Source organism: Hyperolius riggenbachi, chromosome 5 (assembly GCF_040937935.1).
Source record: "Hyperolius riggenbachi isolate aHypRig1 chromosome 5, aHypRig1.pri, whole genome shotgun sequence".
In the NCBI taxonomy this organism is placed as follows: Eukaryota; Metazoa; Chordata; class Amphibia; order Anura; family Hyperoliidae; genus Hyperolius; species Hyperolius riggenbachi.
Genome location: NC_090650.1, coordinates 412,750,406 through 412,774,115, shown reverse-complemented (window position 1 = coordinate 412,774,115; position 23,710 = coordinate 412,750,406). Strand labels below are relative to the sequence as shown.

The following is a 23,710-nucleotide window of genomic DNA, read 5'->3' as shown; positions in this document are numbered from 1 at the left end:
TGTTTTTATCTGCATGGGGAAAACACATTCAAGTGTACACTAGCCAATTGAATAACATTGTTTTTCAGTTTTCCTGTACAAAAAGCGAGGGAGGTGGGGGTGGGGGGGCCCGGGGTGGGGGGGCCCCATTCAAAGTTTCGCAGGGGGGCCCAGTGATTTCTAGTTACGCACCTGCCGACAGCACCTTTTTTAACCACTTCGCCATATCTGGACGCATATATCCGTCCAGATAGGCAGTGGTGCTGCATCCATGTGGTGCGCGCGATCGGGTGCGCCCCCGCGCGCGCTCCCGCTACCTCCCGCTGCCCCCCCCCCCCGATCAGTGAATGGGAATATAATTCCCATTCACCGATCTAAGTCCCCGGCAGAAATACCGACGCTTTCTCATCAGAGAGCGTGGTATTTCTGCCCCCAGGAAACTTCTTCTCTTCATTTTGGTTCCTAGATGCGACATCGTTCGCATCCAGGAATTTTTTGAATGTGGCCATCTTGTGGCCAAACAGTAAACTGCACCCACATACTTTTATTAAATAAAAAAAATACATTATATTACATCTAAAATTAGCAGTTTCCCTTACAAACTAAAATTACCCAAATACATTTTTGTATTAAAAAAAAAAAAAATTACAATTAAAAAAAAAAAAACTACATAAATAGTTACCTAAGGGTCTGAACGTTTTAAATATACATGTCAAGAGAGTATCTTATTAAATTTTTTTAAAATTATAAGCTTGTAAATAGTGATGGACGCAAATTGAAAAAATGCACCTTTATTTCTAAATAAAATATCGGCGCCATAGATTGTGATAGGGACGTAATTTAAAAGGTGTAATAAGCGGGACAAATGGGCACATAAAATGCATGGGTTTTAATTACTGTAGCATGTATTAATTTTAAACTATAATGGCCAAAAACTGAGAAATAATGATTTTTTTTCCATTTCTATCTTAATCTTCCTGTTAAAATGCATTTACAGTAAAGTGGCTCTTAGCAAAATGTACTACCCAAAGAAAGCCTAATTAGTGGTGGAAAAAACGAGATATAGATCAATTAATTTTGATAAGTAGCGATAAAGTTATTAGCGAATGAATGGGAGGTGAACATTGCTCGGATGCATACGATTTTCAAAGATGTAGGCTGAAGTGGTTAATTACCTGTAGGCATGCTGGCAGGTCACAGGAACAGAGAGGCTACTCCATGGAGATGTTGAGGAAGGAAGAAGGGAGAGGTACAGGCCGAACCTGGGAGATATGATGCATTAAAGGACCGCTCCAGTGAAAAACGTAAACAGTTAAAATCTGTCAGAACTGACAGGCTTTGGTCTAGTCCATCTCTTCATGGGGGATTCTCAGGGTTTTCTTTGTTTTCAAAACAGCAGTTGCAAAGTCTAACTGACAAAATAGTTTGCAAGTGAGTAGGGAGACTGGCTGTTGACTTACTATTTTGGCAGTTAAACTGCCATTCAGGAAATGCTTTTGAAAACAATAAAATCCTGAGAATCCTCCATGAGGAGATGGACTACTCCAAAACCTGTCGGTTCCTTCAGATTTTAACTGCTTACTTTTTTCACTGGAGTGGACTTTCAACCCACAGGTGTCACACCCTTGGCACCCCCACAGAGATTCTGAAAGGTGGGGAGACTTGGATTTCTTGCAGGCTCAGGGGTAATTGCCCAGCTTGCCTCTATGTAAGTACCAGCCCTGCCTTTACCCCCCTGCCCCATGGATATGAGTGGATGGGACAGTGTATGTGCAAGGTACAGTGCATGGACACAGATATATAGTAACCCCCTCCTTTTGCCCCAACACAACTGCAGACTCTGGATCTACGAGTGCCCTCCGATTGCCCAAATCCCTACACTACATGACCACTATTTACCCCTCCGTGAGCTCCGCTACTTGATTCAAATACCGGTACATGCAGTAATAGAGGAAGAGCTCAGTCAATAGGTTAGAAACTAACTGGGAAGGAGGAAATTTGGGGCTCTCTAGGCAACTGGACCATTTGGGCACTCCATAGATGCTAATGCAAAATATCGGGTATTGGGAGCCAAAAGCAGAAATGTGGGCGCCCAATAAATAGCAGGCACCGGGCCCATCTAACAGAAATTTTTACTTTTGAGTATTCTTGGTTGGAAAATTATCAGTTTGAAATTCATTTTGAGTATTATTATTTTGTAAATTATTGTTTTGAAATTTGTTGGTGTAGAAATTTACTGTTTTTGATTGTACGTTATTTGTGGCAGAGGAAGGCGGTTTTAAGGTTAGGCTTAAAGGGTAGGTTTTAGGGTTAGGCGTCAGGAAGGGGGTCTTAGGGTTAGGCACCACCAGGGGCGGTCTTAGGTTAGACATTGGAGGGGGAGGGTTCTGTGTGAGAGTAGTATTAGGTTTAGTTGTAGTGAAATATCGGTAATATTTACCAATGTTCTATTATCCTCATTATGACTGTAAATACTTTTACGTTTTCATTGTTATAGATGATATTTTGCAATTTCAGCTACAACCCAAGCCCTTTTTAACCTCTTGAGGACCACAGTGCTAAACCCCCCTAAAGACAAGGCCATTTTTTACTAAAACGGCAACTGCAGTTTTAAGTCCAAGCTGCAGGGACGCACAACACAGCACACAAGTGATTACACCCCCCTTTTCCCCCCACCAACATAGCTCTCTGTTGGTGGTGGGGTCTGATCGCCCCCCCAGATGTTTTTGGTTTTTTTTAAATGTTTATTTGTTTATTTTTCTAATATTTGTAACAATTTTTTTGTTAATGTTATATTTTCCCCTTCCTCCCCCAGTCAGCCAATCATAGCAATCGGCTGTGATAGGCTTCAGCCTATCACTGCCGATCGCTCCTGTGTCCCATAGGGGGCAGCCTTTACACACGGCTGTCCCCAGTACAGCGCTGCTGCAGATCGTATCGCTGTACTATGTAAATAGACTGCGGTTACACCATCTAACAGTCTCCCGAGACTGAAGGCGGGGTGGAGCTCCACCTCCCAAGAGGAGATGCGCGCGATCTCCTGCAGTAGCCGGCCTCAGGACTTACCGCCAATTGGCGTTAGGAGGTCCTAGGGCTGCTGCTGCGGTCACGCCCATTGGCGTGACGTGGTCTTTAGGTAGTTCATGCCGTTATCTTAACATATTAATAATTCTAACTCCGATAAAAATTAATAAATGACTAAAAAAACATTGTTATAGATGATATTTTACAATTTTGGCTTTACCCTTTTCCTTTTTCCCCCTCTTGCTCCTGGGCCCCATAGCAGCTATTTTATCTATTGCTATGCTTCTGATGATTGATGCAAATTTAAAAAAAAATAGTTTGTTATTTAAATTCATAAAAAAGACATAAAACATTTCACTTTTGTACTGAAAAAAAAAATAACTTGCCTATTAGATTAGGAGTCTCCAGCAGCTCTCCTTATTCCTAAACTGACAACTCTGCATGTGGCTCCAACAACCACTTACCCACTTCTCTGCCTGCATGTCTACCCAACACTTCATCTTTTCATTCAAACCCAACCTCCCTGCTTCCCCGAGGATCACAACTATTGTAGTCATTAGACAGTGCCGTAAAATAAATGTATTAAAAGATCATTTTCAGTTACATTTCATTTTTACAATTCTTTGGAGGTCGACTTAAACGTGACACAGACTATTTATTACATTTGGAAAATATTGATCAAGAAAGACATAAAACCTTCTGTTCTGGAACCGATTGCCGTTCTGGGCTAATGATGAATGACCGTGAATTGCTGGATGAATTAGTGGCGTTGACTCACCAACAAAGACCTCGTGAAAAGAACGAGTTTCTGTCTTCAGAGCTCTGAGGTATGTTGTGGTTTTGGGTGATATTTTCTGGTACAATGGTGCTTATTGAATATCATGTCTGCCTGCTATCTAAATCGCATCCAAAATCCCAGCTCCACCTTAGAGAAGGCTCATGACCCAAGTGACGTACGGGAGGTGCCTTCACGACTCAATTTAAGGCTCCATCCTGGCCAATAATCATATACGTGAGATTTCCTTGAAACCATTATACTTGGTTGTGGTTTACACTCTGCGTAATAATTTATAATCAAAGCCGCGAGATGACTTTCCTTCCCATCACCGTTAATTCGCCTTTCACTCTTACTTTTCCTTTCTTCGAGGTTACATAAAACATGTACAAATACAGTTCATCAAAGACAATACCATAGCTGGCCAAAGTTCTCGATGTTACAGCCAGAGCCCAGAACTTAAAAGGACATTTTCCCATAAAGTTATCTGATTTATACCAGGTTTTTTTATTTCGAGATTTGACGTTTCCCCTTTTTACGAGGTGCTTGCATTCTCACGTATATCAGTTTTATGATGAAGAAGACAAGGAGACCTCCACCCAGAAACGTCTGCTGGAATGTCTCCGGGATTGATAAACGCACGCAGACGGAAGACAGGACACTGCGTTGTATCATTCTTCGAATTGTCTGGTCTTGTTTGATGTTGCCTGTTGAGAGTGATGTCATCTCTTTCTGGAAGGATTCCCATATATATTATCTGTGTGCTGCCTTCACATCTCTTGCCAGAGGCTTCATGGCGAAATTGCTGGCGATCCCTTAAGGGTACGATGTTCGTACTCTTAACAGTTTAATAGCATGCCTATTTATAGCTAGAGAGATAATGTTAAAGCTAACCTGTCTTGTCTGTTCATATCTGGCCTAAAAACCTCTAGCGGCATTGGCCATTCTCCAACACCCAGTTCTATTTTAGTCCCACGGGCGTGAATCAACTGAATGGAATGAATGGCCTCGGAACAGAGATGCAACGCGATGGCTGGAGAATGCCTTTACAGGACCAGCTTCCCAGCTAGGGATGGCATATACTGACACTGGTGTAACTACAAATCATGAGGCCCCCTTGCAAAGCTTTGGTGCCCCCCTCCCCCATGTTCACACCCCTTCCCTTATCTCCCCGTGGTACCCTTCACGGCCTTGAAGCCCATCTCACAAGGGTCATAAAACAAGTGTGGCCATCGTGATCTTTACAACCCTAACTAGTGTAGCCATAAAACCACCTGATCTGAACTTAGTCCCCTGTATTGGAGGAAGGGAAAGTTAGTGGTTGGGGTCCCCTCATAGCTCAGGTTCCTCTGGGCTGCTCCCCTCTAGTTACACCCCTGACTGGCAGGTAAATTACCCTTTTGCCTCAGAAAAAAATGGTTCTAAACTTTGGACTTTGGTAGGAGCATTATTTTGGGGGTCCATTAAAGAGAACCAGAGACTATGGTAAAAAATAGTTTTATACATACCAGGGGCTTCCTCCAGCCCCATAAGCCTGGATCGCTCCTACGCCGCCGTCCTCCGCTTCCTCTATCCGCCGGTACCGGGTCCCGTAATCCCGGCCAGTCGAGGCAAGCGCAGTGCGTCACTGCCGGTGGACGCGGCCAATTTTCCGCATGAACAAGGCTTTCTCCATATCCTTACGCATGCGCCTTTATACTATGCAGGCGCATGCGTAAGGATAAGGAGGGAGCCCCTGTTCATGCGGAAAATTGGCCGCGTCCACCGGAAGTGACGGGACCGGTACCGGCGGATAGAGGAAGCGGAGGACGACTGTGTGGGAGCGATCCAGGCTTATGGGGCTGGAGAAAGCCCCAGGTATGTATAAAATCTTTTTTCATTTTCCACTATCCTTCGTCTCTGGTTCCCTTTAAGGGACAGTCAAATGATGCCAATTGTTCAGCATTCTCTGGGTTGGGCTGAACAGTTGCCCGGCTGTCATGGTGAGCTTTTGGCTTTAGTTGTTGAGTCACACATCTACAACAAGCATGCAGCCAATGGAGTCACACCAGTGTCACATCATCTGACCTGCATGCTCATTCTGGGCTAGTGACTTAAAGTGGCTATGGACCATCAGATAGATCCCTCTCTGATCGAATCTGGAGTGATGCATCATGGAAAACCACAGTTGCTCACTTAATGCTGCAAATACCTTCTTCCATTTTCATACAACTGGTATGTGTATCTACGCCCCTGGAAACTTCACTTAACAACCAGGGGGCGTGGATACACGTACCTGTTTGTTTACCTCACCATTACTGACCATTCCGCTGCAGTCTTGCCGTTCTGTGATCAGGGAATAAGAACATCTTCTTCTCAAACCCAATCACAGTGCCTGTGATGAATGAGAGAATGAGTGAATGAGAGGGAGACACAGGCATCATTCACAAAAGGCTAACGTAAACAGTACTTCATTGTACTACTAACAGAACACGGAACTTAAGTGTAGTGCCATCTTTTGGCCAAAAAGTAAGATGCACCCTAACACACCATTAAATACATAAAATACATTTACATACATACATTTTTATTAAGTATTAACCCAATGGTCTAGCACCATACAAAATAAATGGGATACAGTTGGGGACATCAAACTTGGAGAAGGACTTAGGAGTACTCATCGACAACAAGTTAAATAATCATACTCAATGCCAAGCCGCTGCAGCTAAAGCGAACAAAATTTTGGGATGCATTAAAAGGGCAATAAAAACTTGAGATGCTAGCATAATATTGCCCCTGTTTAACTCTCTAGTAAGGCCACATCTGGAATATGGAATTCAGTTCTGGGCACCACATTACAAAAAAGATATTGCAGTTTTAGAGCAGGTGCAGAGACGAGCAACAAAATTGATACGTGGGATGGAAGGTCTCGCTTACCAAGAAAGGTTAGATAAACTGGGTTTATTTAGTCTAGAGAAAAGACACCTTAGAGGAGATCTAATTAACATGTATAAATACATCAGAGGGCAATATAATAGCTTGGCGAATGAGCTTTTTGTCCCTAGGCCTTCTCAAAGGACTAGAGGACATGATCTGCGCATGGAGGAAAAACGTTTTATTTATTTAGGAAAGGGTTCTTTACAGTAAGAGTGATTAAGATGTGGAATGCATTGCCACAGGAAGTCGTTATGGCAAACTCTATACCTGCATTTAAAGGGGGCTTAGTAGCTTTCCTTGCGTTGTTTGACATCCATGGCTGCAATTACTAGGTTATGCCTAATGATGTTGATCCAGGGATTTTATCTGATTGCCATCTGGAGTCGGGAAGGAATTTTTTCCCTTTTGGGGCTAATTGGACCATGCCTTGTAAGGGTTTTTTCGCCTTCCTCTGAATCAACAGGGATATGTGAGGGAGCAGGCTGGAGTTGTACTTTGTACTGGTTGAACTCGATGGACGTATGTCTTTTTTCAACCAAAATAACTATGTAACTATGTAACTTACACCCCTATACTATAGTTACCAAAATAACATTTGTAAAAATAAAAAAATAAACACCTTTTAAAAAAAAAATAATACATAAATAGTTAACTGATGGACTTTTTAATATGTATGTCATGAGGGTATATTACTGCTAATTTTGCAAATAAAGGGTCATAATTATTGTTATAGCATTAAAAATAAAAACATGGAAAAAAATACACCTTTATTTCCAGATAAAATATTATTGCCATACATTGTACTAGGGACACAATTTAAATGTTGTAATAGCCGGGACAAATGGGAAAATTAAAAGTGTGGGTTTTATGTATCGAAGCACATTTTATTTTAAAACTATAATCGAGGAAAACTGAGAAATCTTTTTTTTTTTTGCTTTTTTTTTCTATTTATTCACTTTAAAAATGCGTATAAAATAATTCTTAGCAAAAAATACAAAGCAAAGAAAGCCTAATTGGTGGCAAATAAAACAAGATATAGCTCATTTCAATGTGATTAGTAACGATAAAGTTATTGAGGAATAAATGGGAGTAGCGTGATGTAATAATCTGAGGCTTCCTCCAGCCCCTGGCAGCCTATCTCTCCCTTGCCGCAGCTCCGGTGTCCCGGGGTCCCCTCCGTTGCAGCTGCTGACCCCGCCAGGTCAGCATCTTCTGTGGGGAGGGACAGATCAGCTGCGAGGGGCTGCCCCAGGTAAGTAGATCTTGTTTTGGTTTTTTTCCTCGGATGTGTCCTTTTAGAAGGTAGAAAAAAACAAAGTCTTGTAAAAGTAATACCTTTTAATGGCTAACTGATAAAGTTAAATAATGCAAGCTTTCTGGGATCTAGTCCCCTTCTTCAGGCATATTTCTGGATGTTAGCTGTAGTAAAACACTGATGCAGGGAAGCTGCATGAAGATACAAGCCAAATACAAATACCAAACTCACAGAAATATCATCAAATATCAGACCAATTTTCCTGTGAATCATCCAATGTATACATGATACGCTGCATGAAATGCCCCTCAAGAGGAATCTATATAGGAGAAACAGGACAAAAACTGCGCACAAGAATGAACCATCACTGCTTTAAAATTAATGAGGGTAAAATGGACACACCAGTGGGCCAACACTTCTGTGAACCAGGACACAGCATGCAAGATCTAAAAGTACTTATTCTTAAGGGTAACTTTAAAAATGAACAAGCAAGAAAGATTTCTGAGTACAAATTTATGAAAATGTTCAAGACATTAACAGAAGGTTTAAATTGTGGAATGGGATTCATGACTCCTTATGTAACATGATTGACTTGGCTTCACTATCTTCAGAAACCTGCTAAATTTCATGTTTGCTTGCATAAGCTCACTGGCTCCAGCCTGCTGATCACCTGACATCTAACTGCTAAACAGCAACCAGTACAACTGCCATCTTCATGCAGCTTCCCTGCATCAGTGTTTTACTACAGCTAACATCTAGAAATATGCCTGAAGAAGGGGACTAGATCCCAGAAAGCTTGGATTATTTAACTTTATCAGTTATCCATTAAAAGGTATTACTTTTACAAGACTTTGTTTTTTTCTACCTACATATATTGTTTGGCTAACACGGTACAGAAACATTTTTACTACTATCCTTTAAGAAGGGACATTATTCTCAGTGTTGCTTTTTAGTAGGAGGGCTTTTTGGTCTCTTTTAGCCCCCTATACTTTCCTTGTGGTTCTGGGTCACCATGAGCTACCTGGGTATTCTGTAGTACCGGTCCAAGCACTATCCCATAAAGCCATATCAATACCATTGATAGGCAGGGCAGTTTCTAGGCTAAATTGCTCCCAGGGCTAAGGAACAGTATTTGCAATGCTATATGAGCCACCAGTTTTAGTTAGCTAGAGGTGGCCCCGAGTATTGGCTAGCCAGATGTAGCCCCTCTCCCCAGTATAGGCAGCCAAGTATAGGTAGCCAGGTATAGGTGGCCCCTAGTATAGGTAGCCAGGTACAGGTGCCCCTCTCCCCATGGGTGTCTTGATGTGCCCACTGTGCCCCTCCTCCTACACTGCACCCCAGGACAACACCCTAGAAATGAGGCTGCTGACAAGGACCAGAAAATTTGAAACAGGCGATATGGTATAGGTACTTCAGGTCTATGGCAGATGGTGGGGCCAAATGACACTGAGGATGAAGATCCTTTGAAGGGTGTAGTGTGTATGGCAGTTTTGTGGATGTTGAGAGGTACACTCTTAGGGTTGGGGAGAAGGAAAAATGTATTCATGGACATGGACTGTGCCCACTTGTGTTTACAAATGCTCTTAACTGCCACGCCGATTGGCTTGAGCAGCGCGGCAGCCCCAGGACCACTCCACGCCAATTGGTGTGAATGGCTGGAAATGGACTTGAATGACGGAGCAGAACTCCGTCATCGGTCTCCCAGCGGCGTTCGCCGCTAGGGACTGTTAGACGGCGAAACCGGTCAGAATTGATGAGAGGATGGATGGAGACAAATACAGGGCAATCTTGGAAGAAAACCTCTTGGAGACTGCAAAAGACTTGAGACTGGGGCGGAGGTTCCCTTCCAGCAGGACAATGACCCTAAACATAAAGCCAGGGCAACAATGGAATGGTTTAAAACAAAACATATCCATGTGTTAGAATGGCCCAGTCAAAGTCCAGATCTAAATCCAATCGAGAATCTGTGGCAAGATCTGAAAACTGCGGTTCACAAACGCTGTCCATCTAATCTGACTGAGCTGGAGCTGTTTTGCAAAGAAGAATGGGCAAAGATTTCAGTCTCTAGATGTGCAAAGCTGGTAGAGACATTCCCTAAAAGACTGGCAGCTGTAATTGCAGCAAAAGGTGGTTCTACAAACTATTGACTCAGGGGGCTGAATAATTACGCACACCCCACTTTGCAGTTTTTTTTTTTTTTTAATGTTTGGAATCATGTATGATTTTGGTTCAACTTCTCACATGTACACCACTTTGTATTGGTCTTTCAAGTGGAATTCCAATAAAATTGATTCATGTTTGTGGCAGTAATGTGGCAAAATGTGGAAAACTTCAAGGGGGACGAATACTTTTGCAAACCACTGTAGTAGCTGCATCCAAGAGTATTACAAAGCCCAGTGCATTGTCTCTTCCATTCTTGGTAAACCAGCGGACCGTCACTTCGCTACATTCTGCGCTAATAAATAGGCCTTAGGGAAACCGTTTGCATTATAAAGAGCAAATATGACTACACACTGTAATTGAAACAGATAGGCACGGAGACACATGTTGAAGAGCGGGTTGGAGCTATGACTCCCCCGATTCCACCACGTAAAATGTAAATTATGCTCTCTCACCCCAAGCAAGGACCTTTTTATTACCTGCATCCATTCTCGGTGCTTCTCAGAGTTGTCTATTGAGTCACCTCCACAAGGGTGTCCTAAGAATCAGGTCTGGCTGTGGCCACATGTGTTATGCGTTCCGTCAACCTTTCATCTGACTCTATCCTCGTCCCCAATGGCTGCTGCTCTGCCCATATTCAGATATCCAGCTCTCATTGGACGCTGGAGACCCGGGAGCCTCACTGACGGAATATTGTGTTATCGCGTCTATCACTCTGGTGATTCTCTTCTGCGCTATCGAGGGATACATTATCCTTCATGACAGATAGAAGCTAGCAGAGAAATAATATCCTTAGCAATCTCTCACTTATGCAAGCTCCATTTGTAATACTTATTTTAGTAGGGATACTAGGGAAAAGGAAAATGAAACAGGGACATATTTAAAGCTAACCTGAAGTAAAAAAAAATATGATATAATGAATTGTTTGTGTAGTACGGATAATTACTAGAACACTAGAAGCAAAGAAAATATACACTACACAGCATTCTAAATGATTTTACAGAGCAGGCAAGTGAACTATTGACCTGTCCACTCTGCTGAAGAAAAAACAATACACTGACTGACAGTTGAGATAACAAGCTTCAGAAGACAGAGCTCTCTGCGACTTTGAAAGTGATGGAGCTCAATGGCTTTTTTGCATAGATAACAACTGGGGTTTCTTAAATCTTCCTGTACTGGAAACAATATTAGACTCCCATATCTGCTGCTAATGTTTTATTTCTTAGCTGTACTAAACATACCAATCATTATATCATAATTTTTATTTTCGTTTCAGTGTCCCTTTAACACTACATTTTACACATTGTACATTAAATAAAAATAAATTAACCCATTCAGGTTCCGTCGTTTTCATGTGAGAAATGTTCACCTCCCATTCATTAGCCTGTAACTTTATCACTACTTATCACAATGCACTGATCTATATCTTGTTTTTTCCGCCACCAATTAGGCTTTCTTTGGGGGGTACATTTTGCTAAGAGCCACTTTACTGTAAATGCATTTTAACAGGAAGAATAAGAAAAAACGGAAAAAATTCATTATTTCTCAGTTTTCAGCCATTATAGTTTTAAAATAATACATGCCTCCATAATTAAAACTCACGTATTGTATTTGCCCATATGTCCCGGTTATTACACCGTTAAAATTATGTCCCTATCACAATGTATGGCGACAATATTTTATTTGGAAATAAAGGTGCATTTTTTCCGTTTTGCATCTATCACTATTTACAAGTTTAAAATAAAAAAATATATAGAAATATTTCATCTTTACATTGATATTTAAAAAGTTTAGACCCTTAGGTAAATATTTACATGTTTTTTTTTTTTTTTTTATTGTAATGGTTTTTTTTTTTTATAGTAAACATTTTATTTGAGTAGTTTTGGGAGGGTGGGAGGTAAACAATAGGTTTATAATGTAAATGTGTGTTAATTTTAATTTATTTTTTTTTACAGGTGTAGTATTACTTTTTGGCCACAAGATGGCGGCCATGAGTTTGTTTACATGACGTCACTCTAAGCGTAACATACGCTTACAGTGACCCATTGGGAAGGGAACGCCCAGAAAAGGCGCAGCTTCCGTGAGAAGCTGTCGCTTTTTCATCGGGGGAGAGGAATCAATGATCGGGCACCATAGCCCGATACATTGATTCCCTGGCTACCGAATCCGCGGCCGGGAGTGCACGTGCACGCGCGCGATTGGCCTCGGGAGCGCGCGGCAGCGCGCATGGTTCCTGGACGTAGAAACTACGTCCAGGAACCAAAATAGGTTAACCTGCTGAGCGGTCTGGACGAGCTCAGCTCGTCCAACACCGCCAGAGGCTGCCGCTCAGGCCCTGCTGGGCCGATTTTCGTCAAATAAAGTGCAGCACACGCAGCCGGCACTTTGCCAGCCGCGTCTGCTGCCTGATCACCGCCGCTCTGCGGCGATCCGCCGCGAGCAGCGGCGAAAGAGGGTCCCCCCAGCCGCCTGAGCCCAGCGTAGCCGGAACAAAAAGTTCCGGCCAGCGCTAAGGGCTGGATCGGAGGCGGCTGACGTCAGGACGTCGGCTGACGTCGATGACGTCACTCCGCTCGTCGCTATGGCGACGATGTAAGCAAAACAAGGAAGGCCGCTCATTGCGGCCTTCCTTGTTTATTCTGGGCGCCGGAGGCGATCGGAAGATCGCCTCCGGAGCGCCCTCTAGTGGGCTTTCATGCAGCCAACTTTCAGTTGGCTGCATGAAATAGTTTTTATTTTATTTAAAAAAAAACCTCCCGCAGTCACCCTGGCGATTTAATCAGAACGCCAGGGTGGTTAATACCTCCTCCACCCCCTTCCCCCCCAAAAAAATTACACAAATAGTTACGTTTGGGGCTCCGCTTTTTTTTACTATGTATGGCTTGAGGGTATATGACTGCACCTTTATTTCCAAATATTGTTGCAATACATTGTACTAGGGACATCATTTAAACGTATTAATAACCAGGAAAAATAGGCAAATAAAATACATTGTGCTTGATTCACTAAGACAAATTGCATGCCTTATCAAAGTTAGCATGCCTTATCAAAGTTAACACCCCTTATCAGAGTAGCATAGTAAGCGCTACAAACCTACAGGGGCTCAGGGCAGGAAGAGTGGAGCTCTCGTCATTGCCAATTAGCAGGCATAAGTACGCTATGCTATTCTGATAAGGTGTGTTAACTCTGATAAGGCGTGCTAACTTTGATAAAGCGTGCTATTCGTCTTAGTGAATCAAGCCCATTGGTTATATTCACAGTAGCACATTTTATTTTAAAACTATCTGAGGAATGAAATCTGAGAAAAAATTCAGTTTTTAAATTTTTTAAAAATACTTCTTAGCATAATGTACCACCCAAAGAAAGCCTAATTTGTGGCGAAAAAAACAAGATATAGATCATTTAGTTGTGACAAGTAGTGATAAAGTTAAAGTTATTGGTGAATGAAAGGGATGAGCACTGACAGGTAAAAATTGCTCTGGTCCGTTAGGGTAAAAACCCCTGGAGGGTGAAGTAGTTAACCACTTGCCGACCACCCACAGCCGAAATTGGATACCAAAAGGACCGCAATACGCCCATCGGCGTTGCGTCCTTTCGGCATGTGCGGGGAGCGATCGCGTCACTAGTGACGCACACTTCCCCCGGCAACTGGCTCCGCCCACCCACGACGACAATCCACCGGCCGTTCAGAAGCGCCGGCGGGTTGTTGACCCCACAATCGCCACATGCAAAGCGTATAATACGCTTTGTAATGTATACAAAGCATATTATACAGGCTGCCTCCTGCCCTGGTGTTCCCAGTGTCCGAGGGACCACCAGGGCAAGCTGCAGCCACCCTAGTCTGCACCCAAACACACTGATCTGCCCCCCCTGCCCCTGATCGCCCACAGCACCCCTCAGACCCCACCCCCCTGCCCACCCCCCAGACCACTGTTTGCACCCAATCACCCCCCTAATCACCCATCAATCACACCCTGTCACTATCTGTCAACGCTATTTTTTTTCATGCCCTAAACTGCCCACTGGGGGCTCCTGATCACCCCCCCACCCCCCCTCAGATTCTCCCCAGACACCCCCCCCCCCTACTGTGTACTGTATGAATCTAACCCCTGTAATAACCCACTGATCACCTGTCACCCACCTGTCAATCACCTATCAATCACCCCCTTTCACTGCCACCCATTCATCAGCCCCTAACCTGCCCCTTGCGGGCAATCTGATTACCCACCCACACCATCAGATCGCCCGCAGACCCACCGTCAGATCACCTCCCAAGTGCATTGTTTACATCTGTTCTCTCCTCTAAACACCCACTAATTACCCATCAATCACCCATCAATCACCCCCTATGACCACCTGTCACTGTTACCCATCAAATCAGACCCTAATCTGCCCCTTGCGGGCACCCAATCACCCCCCACACGCTCAGATTGCCCTCCGACCCCCCCCCTTACCAATTCGCCAGTGCATTATTTACATCTGTTCTTCCCTGTAATAACCCACTGATCACCTGTCAATCACCTGTCAATCACCCATCAATCACCCCCTGTCACTGCCACCCATCAATCAGCCCCTAACCTGCCCCTTGCGGACTATCTGATCACCCACCCACACCATCATATCGCCCGCAGACCCGCCGTCAGATCACCTCTCAAGTGCATTGTTTACATCTGTTCTCTCCTCTAAACACCAAATAATTACCCATCAATCACCCATCAATCGCCCCCTGTCACCACCTGTCACTGCTACCCATCAGATCAGACCACTATCTGCCCCTAGGGCACCCAATCACCCGCCCACACCCTCAGAACGCCCTCAGACCAGAGCCCTGATCACCTCGCCAGTGCATTGCTTGCATCTATTCCCCCCTCTAATCACACCTTGAGACACCCATCAATCACCTCCTGTCACCACCTGTCACCACCTGTCACCCCCTAGCACACCTACCCATCAGATCAGGCCCTAATTTGCCCCGTGTGGGCTCCTAATCACTCGGCCAAACCCTCAGATCCCCCTCAGACCCCCTTCCGATCACCTCCCCAGTGCACCCATCAATCACCTCCTGTCACCCCCTAGCACTCCTATCCATCAGATCTGGCGCAATACAACCTGTCATCTAAGAGGCCACCCTGCTTATGACCGTTTCCACAAAATTCGCCCCCTCATAGACCACCTGTCATCAAAATTTGCAGATGCTTATACCCCTGAACAGTCATTTTGAGGCATTTGGTTTCCAGACTACTCCTCGTGGTTTTGGGCCCCTAAAATGCCAGGGCAGTATAGGAACCCCACAGGTGACCCCATTTTAGAAAGATGACTCTCCAAGGTATGACGAGTTCATAGAAGATTTTATTTTTTGTCAAAAGTTAGCGGAAATTGATTTTTATTGTTTTTTTCACAAAGTGTCATTTTCCACTAACTTGTGACAAAAAATAAAATCTTCTATGAACTCACCATACACCTAACAGAATACCTTGGGGTGTCTTCTTTCTAAAATGGGGTCACTTGTAGGGTTCCTATACTGCCCTGGCATTTTAGGAGCCCTAAACCGTGAGTAGTCTAGAAACCAAATGCCTCAAAATGACCCGTGAATAGGACGTTGGGCCCTTTAGCGCACCTAGGCTGCAAAAAAGTGTCACACATGTGGTATCGCCGTACTCAGGAGAAGTAGTATAATGTGTTTTGGGGTGTATTTTTACACATACCCATGCTGGGTGGGAGAAATATCTCTGTAAATGACAATTTTTTGATTTTTTTACACACAATTGTCCATTTACATAGAGTACGGCGATACCACATGTGTGACACTTTTTTGCACCCTAGGTGCGCTAAGGGCAGGGATAGTCAGCCAACTTCGCTACGCTGGAACTACGCGTATTTTTACGCAAATACGCTTCGCAATCTACGGCTCCGAAACCTGCCACTTCGCTACGTTAGCATACCGTAGACTAGGCGTTAAAATACGCAAGCTCCACGTAGTGAGTAGCATAGTTGAAGCGACCGCCTATGCCCTTATGCGGAAAAATTTCTGCAATAATCTGCTAACTATGCGCATATTTAAACTAATATAAGCATACATTCCACCATGCAATGCGGAATTATATGCGTATAAAGGGCAATAAAATTTCTGCGCATGCGCAATGATCTATGTAGATGCAGTTACCGCACGCGTAGTTGACTTCGCAATACATATGTCAACTACGCGTAGCGGCCGAAGCTTCGCATAGCGGGACTACGACTACGCGGAAATGCGTGTGTGTAGTTCTTAAACTTCGCCTACAAACTACGATGCGTAGTTGCATACTACGAAGCGTAGATTCGCGCTGGCGTAGTTTACAAGCAACCCTGGCTAAGGGGCCCAACGTCCTATTCACAGGTCATTTTGAGGCATTTGCTTTCCAGACTTCTCCTCACCGTTTAGGGCCCCTAAAATACCAGGGCAGTATAGGAACCCCACAAGTGACCCCATTTTAGAAAGAAGAAACCCCAAGGTATTCAGTTAGTAGTATGGTGAGTTCATATAAGTTTTTATTTTTTTGTCACAAGTTAGTGGAAAATGACACTTTGTGAAAAAAAAATCAATTTCCGGCTAACTTGTGACAAAAAATAAAATCTCCTGTGAACTCACCGTACTACTAACAGGATACCTTGGGGTGTCTTCTTTCTATAATGGGGTAATTTGTGGGGTTCCTATACTGCCCTGGCATTTTAGGGGCCCTAAACCGTGAGGAGTAGTCTTGAAACCAAATGCCTCAAAATGACCTGTGAAATCCTAAAGGTACTCATAGGACGCTGGGCCCCTTAGCGCATGTTAGGGTGCAAAAAAGTGCCACACATGTGGTATCGCCGTACTCAGGAGAAGTAGTATAATGTGTTTTGTGGTGTATTTTTACACATACCCATGCTGGGTGGGAGAAGTATCTCTGTAAATAGAAAATTGTGTGTAAAAAAATGAAAGCATTGTCATTTACAGAGATATTTCTCCCACCCAGCATGGGTATGTGTAAAAATACACCACAAAACTCATTATACTACTTCTCCTGAGTACGGCGGTACCACATGTGTGGCACTTTTTTGCAGCCTAGGTGCGCTAAGGGGCCCAACGTCCTATTCACAGGTCATTTTGAGGCATTTGCTTTCCAGACTACTCCTCACCGTTTAGGGCCCCTAAAATGCCAGGGCAGTATAGGAACCCCACAAGTGACCCCATTTTAGAAAGAAGACACCCCAAGGTATTCCGTTAGCAGTATGGTGAGTTCATAGAAGTTTTTATTTTTTTGCCACAAGTTAGTGGAAAATGACACTTTGTGAAAAAAAAATCAATTTCCGGCTAACTTGTGACAAAAAATAAACTCTTCTATGAACTCACCATACTACTAACGGGATACCTTGGGGTGTCTTCTTTCTAAAATGGGGTCACTTGTGGGGTTCCTATACTGCCCTGGAATTTTAGGGGCCCTAAACCGTGAGGAGTAGTCTTGAAACCAAATGCCTCAAAATGACCTGTGAAATCCTAAAGGTACTCATAGGACGCTGGGCCCCTTAGCGCATGTTAGGGTGCAAAAAAGTGCCACACATGTGGTATCGCCGTACTCAGGAGAAGTAGTCAAATGTGTTTTGTGGTGTATTTTTACACATACCCATGCTGGGTGGGAGAAGTATCTCTGTAAATAGAAAATTGTGTGTAAAAAAATCAAAACATTGTCATTTACAGAGATATTTCTTCCACCCAGCATGGGTATGTGTAAAAATACACCACAAAACACATTATACTACCTCTCCTAAGTATGGCGGTACCACATGTGTGGCACTTTTTTGCACCCTAACTGCGCTAAGGGGCCCAAAGTCCAATGAGTACCTTTAGGATTTCACAGGTCATTTTGAGGCATTTGGTTTCAAGACTACTCCTCACGGTTTAGGGCCCCTAAAATGCCAGGGCAGTATAGGAACCCCACAAGTGACCCAATTTTAGAAAGAAGACACCCCAAGGTATTCCGTTAGGGATATGGTGAGTTCATAGAAAATTTTATTTTTTTGTCACAAGTTAGCGGAAGTTGATTTTTATTGGGTTTTTTTTCACAAAATGTCAATTTCCGCTAACTTGTGACAAAAAAAATCTTCTATAAACTCACCATACTCCTAACAGAATACCTTGTGGTGTTGTCTTTCTAAAATGGGGTAACTTGTGGGGTTCCTAAACTGCCCTGGCATTTTAGGGGCCCTAAACCGTGAGGTGTAGTCTTGAAACCAAATGTCTCAAAACAACCTGTGAAATCCTAAAGGTATTCATTAGCGCAGTTAGGGTGAAAAAAGTGCCACACATGTGGTATCGCTGTACTCAGGAGAAGTAGTATAATGTGTTTTGGGGTGTATTTTTACACATACCCATGCTGGGTGGGAGAAATTTCTCTGTAAATGAACAATTGTGTGTAAAAAAAATCAAAACATTGTCAGTTACAGAGATATTTCTACCACCCAGCATGGGTATGTGTAAAAATACACCCCAAAACACATTATACTACTTCTCCTGAGTACGACAATACCACATGTGTGGCACTTTTTTGCAGCCTAACTGCGCTAAGGAGCCCAAAGTCCAATGAGCATCTTTAGGCTTTACAGGGGTGCTTACAATTTAGCACCCCAAAATGCCAGGACAGTAAACACACCCCACAAATGACCCCATTTTGGAAAGTAGACATTTCAAGGTATTCAGAGAGGGGCATGGTGAGTCCGTGGCAGATTTCAGGGTTTTTTTTTTGTCACAAGTTAGCAGAAATGGAAACTTTTTTTTTTTTGTCTCAAAGTGTCATTTTCCGCTAACTTGTGACAAAAAATAAAATCTTCTATGAACTCACCATGCCTCTCAGTGAATACTTTGGGATGTCTTCTTTCCAAAATGGGGTCATTTGGGGGGTATTTATACTATCCTGGAATTTTAGCACCTCATGAAACATGACAAATGCTCAGAAAAGTCGGAGATGCTTCAAAATGGGAAAATACACTTTTTGCACCATAGTTTGTAAACGCTATAACTTTTACCCAAACCAATAAATATACACTGAATGTTTTTTTTTTTATCAAAGACATGTAGCACAATAAATTTGGACAAAAATGTATACAGAAATTTTACTTTATTTGACAAATTTTATCACAGAAAGTTAAAAAAAATCATTTTTTTTTACAAAATTCATGTCTTTTTTGATGAATATAATAAAAACTAAAAATCGCAGCAGCAATCAAATAGCACCAAAAGAAAGCTGTATTAGTGACAAGAAAAGGAGGGAAAATTCATTTAGATAGTAGGTTGTATGACCGAGCAATAAACCGTTAAATCTGCAGTGGTCTGAATGGAAAAAAAAGGCTCTGGTCCTTAAGGGGTAGATAGACTGTGGTCCTCAAGTGGTTAAACAGGGATGTTCACAATATAAATTTAAGAGCTATGACGCTTAATAGTCGCCACTACTTACAAACGTCATTAGGGCAGGAAATGAACGGCTCATTAATTTTGGACTGTTTCTTGATGAGGTTGAAAGAAGGAGGTTTACCGTACATTGCAAAGTTTTGGAAAACTGCAGCGTTAAAAGGCATGTTAGGATACAGCATTTATATGGCGATGGCGTGATGTCCCCAACCATCCTTGCACAATTAGAAAAAAAAAAGCCTTTAAAGAATATGGGGAATTAAATTATCAGCTTTAGGCTGCGATCTGGAACTGTCTGCTGACAACTAAGCTTACAAACGGGATGTGAACAAATCGTTTGTAAAGGGGCCCATACACCTAACGATTTTCCCGCCGATATACAGCAAATTCGTTCACTGTGATCGAATCTGCTGTGAAATCGTAGTGCAAACGCTGACAGAACAATCGATTTCCGTCCGAAATCAATCCTTCCCGTCGATCCGTCCGTGCGGAAGATTTTGCTCGATCGCCGGCGGGTCGGGAGTGCGTTGATAGCGGCAATACATTACCTGCTCCGGCCGGCACGAGTCCCCTGGTCCCCGCGGTCTTCTTCTCCGCTAGGCTCCGGGTTCCGGCTGGCTTCACTTACTGTCCCGTTTCATATATAGTTGGGAGTAGCGTCTTTTTACACAAAGGGAAAAAGAAAAAACCTTATGATCCTTTTTTGGGGTGATCCACTTTCCCCTATTAGCACTTTGTATATATAGAAAGGACCCAATCAGTAAAAAATGCGGGCTGGAGCTTTTCAATGCAAAAATATCAAAACTTTATTGACATAGACATAAAAAGAGTAAAAATTCTCTGTTAGAGGTTCCTTGTGGATATATCCGGTACAAAATATACAGTGCAGACATCAGCTTAATCGTAGATTTAGTGCAAATTTTGAAAAGGGCAACGACTGCACTCCCACTCTTGCAGCTCGCCAGAATAGGTGTTTTTCAGCCATTGGGATGGTGTAATTTACATCTGGTTGGCTCAGATGTCTTTGCTTCCTTGGTGTCCCTAATGTACATTGTCCACAGTATTGGCAGACAGTGCTTTCTGCAACTTGGCCTGATAAAGGGCCTTTGTTGCCCGAAACGAGCGTGTCGTTGCCCTTTTCAAAATCTACGATTAAGCTGATGTCTGCACTGTATATTTTGTACCGGATATATCCACAAGGAACCTCTAACAGAGAATTTTTACTCTTTTTATGTCTATGTCAATAAAGTTTTCACTTACTGTCCCGGCAGGAAGTTTAAACAGTAGAAGGCCCTCTACTGTTTAAACTTCCCCGGACAGGAAGTGAAGCCAGCCGGAACCCAGCGTAGAAGGAGCAGCGGTGATAGCGGGGACTCGCGCCGGCGTAGCAGGTAATGTATGGGGCGGTGGCAGCGGCAGCTTCACAGATTGTGATCGGTTTCATGCTGAAATCGATTCACAATCTGTTTGCAATAAAGGCAGCCATACAATCCCTCTCTGATCAGATTCGATCAGAGAGGGATCTATCTGTTGGTCGTTCTGATGGCAAATCGACCAGTGTATGGCCACCTTTAGTGAATGTCAATCAGACGGTTTCCATTACCTCTCTCAATGAGTAAAAGTTTATCGCGGATCCACTTTACCCAGCCGGGCGGTATGGCTCAGCTCGTCCATCACCGCCGGAGGCTGCCGCTCAGGCCCTGCTGGGCCGATTTTCATCAAATAAAAAGCAGCACACGTAGCCGGCACTTTGCCAGCCGCGTGTGCTGCGAAAGAGGGTCCCCCCAGCCGCCTGAGCCCAGCGTAGCCGGAACAAAAAGTTCCGGCCAGCGCTAAGGGCTGGATCGGAGGCGGCTGACGTCGGGACGTCGGCTGATGTCCATGACGTCACTCCGCTCGTCGCCATGGCGACGAGGTAAGCGAAACACGGAGGGCTGCTCATTGCGGCCTTCCGTGTTACTTCTGGCCGCCGGAGGCGATCAGAAGAACGCCTCCGGAGCGCCCTCTAGTGGGCTTTCATTAGTGTTGGGCGAACATCTAGATGTTCGGGTTCGGGCCGAACAGGCCGAACATGGCCGCGATGTTCGGGTGTTCGACCCGAACTCCGAACATAATGGAAGTCAATGGGGACCCGAACTTTTGTGGTTTGTAAAGCCTCCTTACATGCCACATACCCCAAATTTACAGGGTATGTGCACCTTGGGAGTGGGTACAAGAGGAAAAAAAAATTAGCAAAAAGAGCTTATAGTTTTTGAGAAAATCGATTTTAAAGTTTCAAAGGGAAAACTGTCTTTTAAATGCGGGAAATGTCTGTTTTCTTTGCACAGGTAACATGTTTTTTGTCGGCATGCAGTCATAAATGTAATACATATAAGAGGTTCCAGGAAAAGGGACCGGTAACGCTAACCCAGCAGCAGCACACGTGATGGAACAGGAGGAGGGTGGCGCAGGAGGAGAAGAAGGCCACGCTTTGTGAGACACAACAACCCCGGCCTTGCATGAGGGCAAGAAGCGTGCGGATAGCAGGCTTTGTACCGCCATGCAGTCATAAATGTAATAAAGATAAGTGGTTCAATAAACAGGGACCACGCGGCAACGCTAACCCAGCAGCAGCAGACGTGATGGAACAGGAGGAGGCGCAGGAGGAGAAGGCCACGCTTTGTGAGACACAACAACCCAGGCCTTGCATGAGGGCAAGAAGCGTGCGGATAGCATGCTTTGTACCGCCATGCAGTCATAAATGTAATAAAGATAAGTGGTTCAATAAACAGGGACCACGCGGCAACGCTAACCCAGCAGCAGCACACGTGATGGAACAGGAGGAGGGTGGCGCAGGAGGAGAAGAAGGCCACGCTTTGTGAGACACAACAACCCCGGCCTTGCATGAGGGCAAGAAGCGTGCGGATAGCAGGCTTTGTACCGCCATGCAGTCATAAATGTAATACAGATGAGAGGTTCAATAAACAGGGCCCGGAAACGCAACACCATCCCAGATGTTCATTGGTCATGTTACTTGGTTGGGGTCCTGGAGTGTTGCGTAGTCATTTCCAATCCAGGATTGATTCATTTTAATTTGAGTCAGACGGTCTGCATTTTCTGTAGAGAGGCGGATACGCCGATCTGTGACGATGCCTCCGGCAGCACTGAAACAGCGTTCCGACATAACGCTGGCTGCCGGGCAAGCCAGCACCTCTATTGCGTACATTGCCAGTTCGTGCCAGGTGTCTAGCTTCGATACCCAATAGTTGAAGGGTGCAGATGGATGGTTCGACACAGCTACGCCATCTGACATGTAGTCCTTGACCATCTTCTCCAGGCGATCGGTGTTGGAGGTGGATCTGCACGCTTGCTGTTCAGTGGGCTGCGGCTGCATGGGTGTCAGAAAATTTTCCCACTCCAAGGACACTGCCGATACCATTCCCTTTTGGGTACTAGCTGCGGCTTGCGTTGTTTGCTGCCCTCCTGGTCGTCCTGGGTTTGCGGAAGTCAGTCTGTCTGCGTACAACTGGCTAGAGGAGGGGGAGGATGTCAATCTCCTCTCTAAAGTCTCCACAAGGGCCTGCTGGTATTCTTCCATTTTGACCTGTCTGACTCTTTCTTCAAGCAGTTTTGGAACATTGTGTTTGTACCGTGGATCCAGAAGGGTATAAACCCAGTAATTGGTGTTGTCCAGAATGCGCACAATGCGTGGGTCACGTTCAATGCAGTCTAGCATGAATTGAGCCATGTGTGCCAGAGTCCTACCAGAATCCTCATCATCCTCTTGTGAGCGTTGTGATAGTTGTTGTGATGCATCATAGTCGTCACCTTCCTCCTGGTCTGCTTCTGCTGACCATTCGCGTTGAATTGTGGAAGTCCAACGTGCACCGCTCTGGCCCTCGTCAGTGGTGGCATGAAATTCCTGCTCCAACTCCAGCTGTTCCTCCTCCTCTTCTTCGTCATAGCTGCTGGGGCCAGCGTTCCCTGAGGCGGATGGCCTGATGTTGGTACCATCACGCTGATCGTTTTCTCCTTCAGATTCCCCCAGTTGCATCATGACAGCTGTTTCCTTGATTTTTAACATCGACCTCTTCAGTAAACACAGCAGTGGTATGGTAATGCTGACTGAAGAGTTGTCACTGCTCACAAGCAACGTGGATTGCTCAAAATTTTGGAGGACTTGGCAGAGGTCCAACAT

The 23,710-nt window shown here is 44.2% G+C and overlaps 1 long non-coding RNA gene across 1 annotated transcript in view; it reads left to right on the top strand.

Moving 5' to 3' along the window:
• The first annotated feature begins 8,520 nt into the window (after positions 1 to 8,520).
• Positions 8,521 to 23,710, top strand: part of LOC137517872 (uncharacterized) — a 36,619-nt gene continuing 21,429 nt past the window's right edge. Inside the window, exon 1 of the long non-coding RNA XR_011020697.1 lies at positions 8,521 to 8,781. This is a non-coding gene — a long non-coding RNA (uncharacterized lncRNA). The remainder of the gene's footprint in view (positions 8,782 to 23,710) is intronic.